The sequence below is a fragment of the Silene latifolia genome, chromosome 1, assembly GCF_048544455.1.
Source record: "Silene latifolia isolate original U9 population chromosome 1, ASM4854445v1, whole genome shotgun sequence".
NCBI lineage: Eukaryota > Viridiplantae > Streptophyta > Magnoliopsida > Caryophyllales > Caryophyllaceae > Silene > Silene latifolia.
In genome coordinates, this window is record NC_133526.1 from 78,924,066 (window position 1) to 78,932,114 (window position 8,049).

General features: G+C 39.9%; 1 long non-coding RNA gene across 1 annotated transcript; it reads left to right on the top strand.

Annotated features, from left to right (window-relative positions):
- The first annotated feature begins 3,383 nt into the window (after positions 1–3,383).
- LOC141594737 (uncharacterized) lies at positions 3,384–5,623 on the top strand. The gene is made up of 3 exons (XR_012522231.1): positions 3,384–3,450; positions 3,559–3,668; positions 5,406–5,623. It is a non-coding gene; the product is annotated as an uncharacterized LOC141594737 (long non-coding RNA).
- The last annotated feature ends 2,426 nt before the right edge of the window (positions 5,624–8,049 follow it).

The window sequence follows — 8,049 nt, forward strand, 5'->3', positions numbered from 1 at the left end:
GAAACTGATGAAGTTGAAATGATGTTTTGAAAACTGACGCGGGATATAAAATAAACTTAAACATTCCCTAATCAAACCGTCAAAATAATACTCGCCAGACCGAATACTCGGTCGAGTAAAGTTATACTCGACCGAGTATCCTCTACTCGGTCGAGTATTCACTATACTCAGCCGAGTATTCATCGGCAGAACCAAAACAACTCATAACAATAGCACTACTCGGCCGAGTAGGCTCTACTCGGTCGAGTAGTCACCAAAGAAAATCCGTAGTGTTACAATCTTCCCCCCTTAGAAAGAACTTCGTCGCGAAGTTCACACTGTACTATCAAACAAAACACAACACTACACCCCAAGACTATACTAACCACATATAACAATGCCAAGGAACTATATAAGTCACCACAAAAGTCATTACCCCAACTCACAGCAAAACAACAACCAAGACAAAACACAACAAAGGAAAACAACAAACGAGACTAAACACGACCGCGACCATCTCCTACCCCCCTAAAAGAACAACGGTTACGTCCCCGTAACCAAACATACCTGATCGAAAAGGTTAGGAAAACATTCTCGCATAGCTTCCTCGGGTTCCCATGTGGCTTCCTCCACATTATGATTAGACCAAAGGACCTTGAGTAAGACCGTTTCACCATTCCGGGTCTTACGAACCTTGCGATCAAGAATCTCCTTAGGAATCTCGGCGTAGGACAAGGATTCATCAAGCTCGATGTTCTCCATCTCAAAGATATGCGACGGATCGCTCACATACTTTCGAAGTTGAGATACATGAAAAACATTGTGTACTCTATCCAAGGCTGGTGGTAACGCTAATCTATAGGCCACCTCGCCAACACGGTCTAAAACCTCATAAGGACCTATAAACTTTTGGCTTAGCTTACCCTTTTTCCCAAACCTCATAACACCTCGCATAGGTGACACTTTTAAAAGAACCTTGTCACCTACCATAAACTCAATGTCCTTGCGGTGCAAGTCGGCGTAGCTCTTCTCGATCTTGAGTGCTCTCATCCTTTGCCGAATCAACGGATTTGCTCAACCATATCCTCAACCAGCTGTGGCCCTAAAACCACCGTCTCAGAACTATCATCCCAACAAACTGGACTTCGGCATTTCCGACCATACAAAGCTTCAAAAGGTGCCATCCTAATGCTTGTATGATAATCGTTATTGTATGAAAACTCGATCGAGATCAAGCTGTCTTCCCAATCGCCCCCAAAGTCCATAACACATGCCCTCGGCATGTCTTCTAAGGTCTTGATGGTCCGCTCTGTCGACCATCGGTTGCGGATGAAAGGTCGTACTCATCTTTAAAGTCGTACCCATCAGCTCTTGCGCACTCTTGCCAAAACTTATATAAACCTCGCATCACGATCAGAAACGATATCCTTAGGTATACCATGTAATCGAACAACATGCCTCCTGTAACCCAATGCCAGCTGCATCTTAGACCAAGTATCTTTCATGGGAACAAAATGGGCTGACTTGGTTAACCGATCAACAATCACCCAAATCATGTTGTTACCTTGTTGTGACCTAGGTAACCCCACAATGAAATCCATGGAGATCGACTCCCACTTCCACTCTGGTACATCCAAAGACTGGATCTTACCTTGTGGTCTCCTTTGTTCACCCTTGACCTTTTGACAAGTCAAACACCTGCTACAAACTCACTACATCTCTCTTCATGTTTGGCCACCAAAAAGTCTTCTTAAGATCTCTATAAAGCTTGTCACCACCCGGTGAATCAATAAGGAGTGCAATGAGCCTCCGTCAAGATCACTCTCCACAACTCTGCATCCTCAGGAACACACCATCTCCCATCAAAACGAACACTCCCATCTGGATGAATAGAAAACCTGGAAGCCGTTCCACTCTCTACCTTTGACTTCCACTCCTGAACCTTAGGATCAAGCTCTTGCTTACTTTTGATGTTCTCATACAACTCTGGCTCGATCGTCAAATCCCCGATGGTATCCCCCTCTCGAATCATAAAGATCCCCAAACTAGACATCTCGTCCCTCAACTTCAGCAAGGACATAGCTGTACATAGCGAATGAACGCTTTTCCTACTCAATGCATCTGCAACAACATTAGCCTTACCCTCGTGATAGATAATCTCCATATCATAATCTCCAATCAGCTCCATCCACCGTCTCTGTCGCATATTAAGCTCCTTCTGAGTGTAGATATACTTTAGACTCTTATGATCGGAGAACACCTTAAAAGTTGCTCCATAAAGGTAGTGTCTCCAAATCTTAAGAGCGAACACAACCGCACCCCGGCTCCGGATCATGAGTAGGGTAATTCTCCTCATATTGCTTCAGCTGTCTCGAAGCATAGGCGATGACTTTCCCTCCCTGCATCAACACACAACCAAGACCATTCTTTGATGAGTCGGTATATACCTCAAAGTTCTCACAACCCTCTGGCAAGGCTAGGATAAGAGCTGTGGTCAAGCGTTCCTTTAGGGTCTAAAACGCCGTCTCACAACTCTCATCCCAAACAAATCTGACTTCCTTTCTCATCAAGGATGTCATAGGTCGCACTATGGTAGAGAAATCTTTCACAAATCTTTTGTAGTAGCCGGCAAGACCTAAGAAACTTCGAATCTCAGCGACATTCTTCGGCGATTCCCACTTGGTAACGGCCTCAATCTTACTAGGATCCACGGCTACCCCATTCTTAGATATTACATGGCCCAGAAAAGCCACTTCCTCTAACCAGAACTCACACTTGGATAGCTTGGCATAAAGCTGATTATCCCTCAAGGTCTGCAGAACTATCCTCAAATGCTCCTCATGCTCTTCCTTATTATTAGAATAGACTAAGATATCGTCGATGAAAACAACCACAAACCTATCCAAAAACGGATACTTGTTCTTCACTGTGACACGATTGAGCTCTCTGTAGTCAATGCACAGCCTCATACTCCCATCTTTCTTCTTTACAAAAAGAACTGGAGCTCCCCACGGTTGTAACGCCCCGTATTTTCGGACCGTTAATATATTTCGAAATAAGGGCGTATCGGGGGGGAATAACAATTCGTTTGAACGTTGGGTAAACGAATTTGGAAATGGGTCGTATGAATACTCAATTTTATTGTAATCTCATGTTTAAGAACTTTGGTCTTGACGGAATTTGCGTTTGACTTACGGTTTTAATTATTAACAAAACGGGTCAAACCCGACTCGTAAAAATCCCGACTAAAAATCCCGCTCTTCTCCTTTCCCCTTCCCTTTCCCGCGGACCAGCCCCTTCCCCTTCTATTTTCTGATTTTTCTTCCTCTATCTCCTTCTTCTTCCTTATTCTAAAAGACCAAATCACCATTTTCACAATTCCAAGCTAAAATCGACACAACTCCTTCATTTCTAATCGGTTTTTCACGAAATTTACCTTTCCGGAATCCTCTCGTCGCGATCTACAACTGGGTATAACTTAATTTCAGTTTTCTTGAAGTTGTTTAAGACGAATTTTGGGTAAAATTCGGTATTTTCGGTATTTATATACTTATCTTTGTGTTTTTATTGTTTATTTAGGTGAAGAATTGGAAGACGAGTTTGGGGACTCGTATATTATCGAAGATAGCGGATAGTTGCTAGTTAGGATTTGGGTTTGAGGTGCTAATTGCTCTTTTTTCTAGCTTAAGGTAACATATTTCGAGTTACTCGACGAAAGATCGTCACAATCTTTGTTGTTTTTGTATGATTGGTGATTTTTGTTTGAATAGTATTTTTCACATGTAAAATTTGTTGCATGCATGTTTAATTTGTGCCTTTTGTTAGTTTAAATTATCAAAGTTGAATTGGGGACGATTAATTAATGTTCAGACGGTCTTTTTCTAAATAAAAATGGAAAAAAAATGGTGGTGTAGGGTGGGGCAGCAGGCCGGCAGGCCCGTGGCAGGCCCACGGCTAGCCCACGGCTGGCCCGGGTCGGTCCGTTGCTTGTTTCGCGGATTTCCATGTAAAATTCGTCATTTCGGGTTTATTAATGACATAGTTAGTATGAGTACACTTTAGGAATTGAATCATATTAGTAATAAAAATTATGTTAAGGGTAAAACTATGCTTATATTAATAGTTATCACATGTTAGGATAGTTTACAAAATGAAATTGTAAATAATAGGCTCAGAATGAATTGTATAGCGATAATTGTAATGCTTTGTTGATTGTGCCGAAAACTGAGCCTTAATCCCTTTGACTGATTTGATGTCAGTCAATTGAGTGATTGGTCAGCCGCAATTTAACCCGTACCTGTCGCAGGGCTGGGGTTGCGGGTAAAAATTCGGTTGTATGAATTAGATAATCGGCCTTTTTCTTGCTTTAGGCCATTATTTATATCTCTATTTCACATGTGTAGTTAGTTGAATTTAAGTAACTTCTTATATTGTAGAAACGGCCCTAGATTCCCTGAAGCCTTTAATTTGGTTAATATTGTTAAAATTGCTAGAATTGGAAGTTAGTATTGAATTCTTATTGAGGACACTGTTGGATTTGTATGCTGAATAGACAATTATATAGCCTTTCACATGATAGAATGTTAGAATTCATGTTGGTAAGTAGGACTTTTTTCCCTCTTATGGTTAAGTGGGTGTCTTAATTGACTTGTGTGGTGAGTCTTGTGTGGTGTGGGCTAAAGTATTCAAGCTGGGACTAGCTGGGACTAGGTCCTAGGTGAGTACTTCGGCCTTCATCATAGATAGGTCTTTATAGTCTCTGACGAGTATATGTTCACTGCTTGATAGCCTTTGTGTTCCTGACTAGTGGATTTATATCCAAGTTGGGGCATGACCTCAGGTACTTATTTTGATAGTATGGGGTCAGCTTAAGTACTAGCCAACCCTTCGGTGGTGTCCTTAGGGTACTCACTTCACTTTGTTTTAAAAAAAGTTGTGGGTCTTGGGTGCGGTGGTGTGTATCCGCATGTCTAGGTCTGCGCAGATTTTAGGCTAGGGTTGTGTTGTCTCTTGGCCATGTTTTATTAATATTAACCGCTGAGCCAAGATACCGGTTCGATTACCTTCCCTACCTCGTGGTATAGACTCGAGTTACAAAGTGACTATTGACCGTGCTAAGAACTTATGCCTGTCTTTGATATATTGCCCTTTCTTGTTTGATGATTCTATGAATCATAGAAGGTGAGATGCAAGCCGGCTATGGTTGATAGAGTTTGGATTACAATTTGTTATATGTTTCACATGTTAGTTTAGTTTGGTCAGTTTAGGGCTCATATGTTAGAATAAGTGATAATTGAATTATTTATCATCTTGTTTACATGTTTTACTACATGTTACATTAATTTTGACGATTCGTGTCTGGGAGGACTCGAAGTTACTCCCCACTGAATTGTGGCTTTCGTGTTTGTATAAAATGCGATTGACAGGTTGTTGATGCTTAGTTGGGGTCACAGACGAGCTAGTGAGCAAGGAACCTTGGACCTAGTTTGGTTTTCTTTTGTAGAAACCTTTTATCTTTTGGTTATGTAAATAACCTTTTAACTTTTGGTTTGTATATAATTTGAAGGGACATATGTCTCCCTTTTCCATTTTGGGTTGTATCATTATGTATTTTCTTACCTTTAGCGGTGTTAAGTAAGTTAGATTGTAGCAACTGCAGGTTTTGGCACCCGTCTATTGGGAATGATGGATTGGTTGTGAATGGTTTAGTTAGAAATTTTTTTGAAATTGCAGGATTTGATCTAGTTGAACCATTTACAAACATATCCTACCAGTTTTTCCGTAGAATTTACACATTTAAGTAATTAGATAACGCTAGTTTTTATGGGTGTCACAGTTGGTATCAGAGCTTATTGCTCCCGACGCACGTTTGTGCACCCCACTCGAAAATTACTTGACCTTTAAATAATAAACTTGAGAGATGGGTAGGATGGGTAGAATTAGGATTTATGTGGTAGTCTGTTTGTGATTGCTAATTGTTAGGTACTAATTGATTTTCTCTTTTGTAAGATGGCTCTCCAATAGAGGTAGATAATGCAATCTTACCTTAGTCTTCCAATCTCGTTGTTTATTCGTTTTTCAAATTCCTCTTCTCTCGCCTTGGTAACTACCTTTCAACTCTTTCTCCCGATTCATCTTAGGTTCGTTTTCTTCTTATAATAAAGTCCATGTGGACACCTTCCTTTTTATTCTGCAGGATAGTTCCCTTGTTCAAGAGAACCCGGTTTTGAGAGAATGTATCATTGGAGGGTGTGAACGAGTTGAGAAATTGATTGGTTAAGGTTTGAGTGGTATAGGAGAATATAACTTGGGATCCTTTGTTTAGACTTGTTAGTTGTGCATGATATGAGAGCCTAGTGAGTTTAGGAACACCTTTGGATTTATGTCTATTGAGAGCTTGTTTGTTATAGATGATTGAGTATGAGGTACTACCTTAGCACATAAGATGGAATGAACCTGAGCTACTTTATTTGAGAGTCTCGATGTTTCTTATGGAGAATTAAAGGAATGATAGTTAGCCCTAATCCTTGTAGGCCTTGAAAGGAATACAATAGGACATTGACGTTGCTTAATGGTTTGGTATCGTACTTTGGAATTAGTTAGTTTGTTAAACCTTTTGAGTTGACCAAATCTAGAATAGAGTAGCCCTTGTTGACCTTATTAATCATATCTGAATTTGGGAATTTTGATGGAATATTGTTCGATGTAGTTCATGAGTTCAAGGATGTGATTCCAATTTATGGTATCGGAGACTAGAAGTATTAAGTGGTAAGATGATAGAGTAGACAAGCTATGGTACTTGGGGATGACATAGTAAGTGAAGTTCAATGACGAGAATTGTAAAGGAGATATTTTGGGACATGGGTGGTAATAAATGAATTTGTGTGGTGAATTGATTTTGGCTCTTAGAACCAATTGAGTTGAGGAATATCTACCATTGTGGAATCCTTGTTAGTCTTATAATTTGGTGGACTTTTGGGGCTTTGTTGAGCACCTTAGTGATGTAACCTTATCATATCGATCATAAGCTTTGATGAGTGTTTGGTAAGCGATAACCCTTCCATTATCTCGCTTCTTTCTCTTTTCCTTCTCTTTAACGATCTTTGAACCCTGTTTTTATGCTAAATTTTACGTAACTTCTTCTTTCCCGAGATATCTTCTTAACTCGAATACCTCTTATTTTTGTCAACCGTTATCTTTACGGTCTGACTCCTTAGTTTCCTAACTTGTCAGATGCATGCACCCTTAGAAATGTTTTACTGTTTCTCTATTCCGTTATCACTCCTTACCTCCTTAGTATAGTTGGTACCCTGTTGACTATGTTTACAGAGTTTGTGAGATGTGATTTGAGGATATAGGTTTGACTAAGTAGCCGAGTTTGGGTTGGGCTTTCATAATCACTTTGGAGATGAGGGTTTGATAATGTATATGTTACCGTGTGAGATATGTTAAAGGTGGGATTATTAGTTGGTCTTAGTGAGCGATATTGATTACTATTGAGGTAATGGTATGGTTGACACCAATTGATAGGCTAAGGAACATAATTTCAATTTATGGTTTTAGGAACTCTGAGGTGATTAAGTGTTGTTACAATTATGACCTTGTTCCTTGAGAATTTGATAGTAAGTAAGTTTAGGATATCCAATTCGAAAGAATACTCCTTGGGGATGTTGATGACCAGAATGGATTGGTGATGTGATTTGGTATTAGTTGGCTCTTGAGAGTTCTTGAGTTGGGAGAGACTTAGTTTTGAGAAGAATTTGTTAATCCTATAGTTTTATAGACCTTGGGGTCACACTGAGTACTTGAGATGATGGGATGGTGTTGTAGTTGAGTGTAGTTCCGCTTTTGGCAATCCTTAATAAATAAAAGGATAGAGGAACGTGAGATCCTATTGATTTTTTTCGGATTTTGGGATTGGTATGTTACTACCTTGTTTTGAAATGAAAACCTTGTAGAATGTTTGAGGAACCATAGTTGACACTAGTTGGATACGAATATAACTTTGTTGGAAGCCTTAACCTTAGGCTTATGAAAGTTGTTTTGGAATGTTATTGTAAATTTGGACCT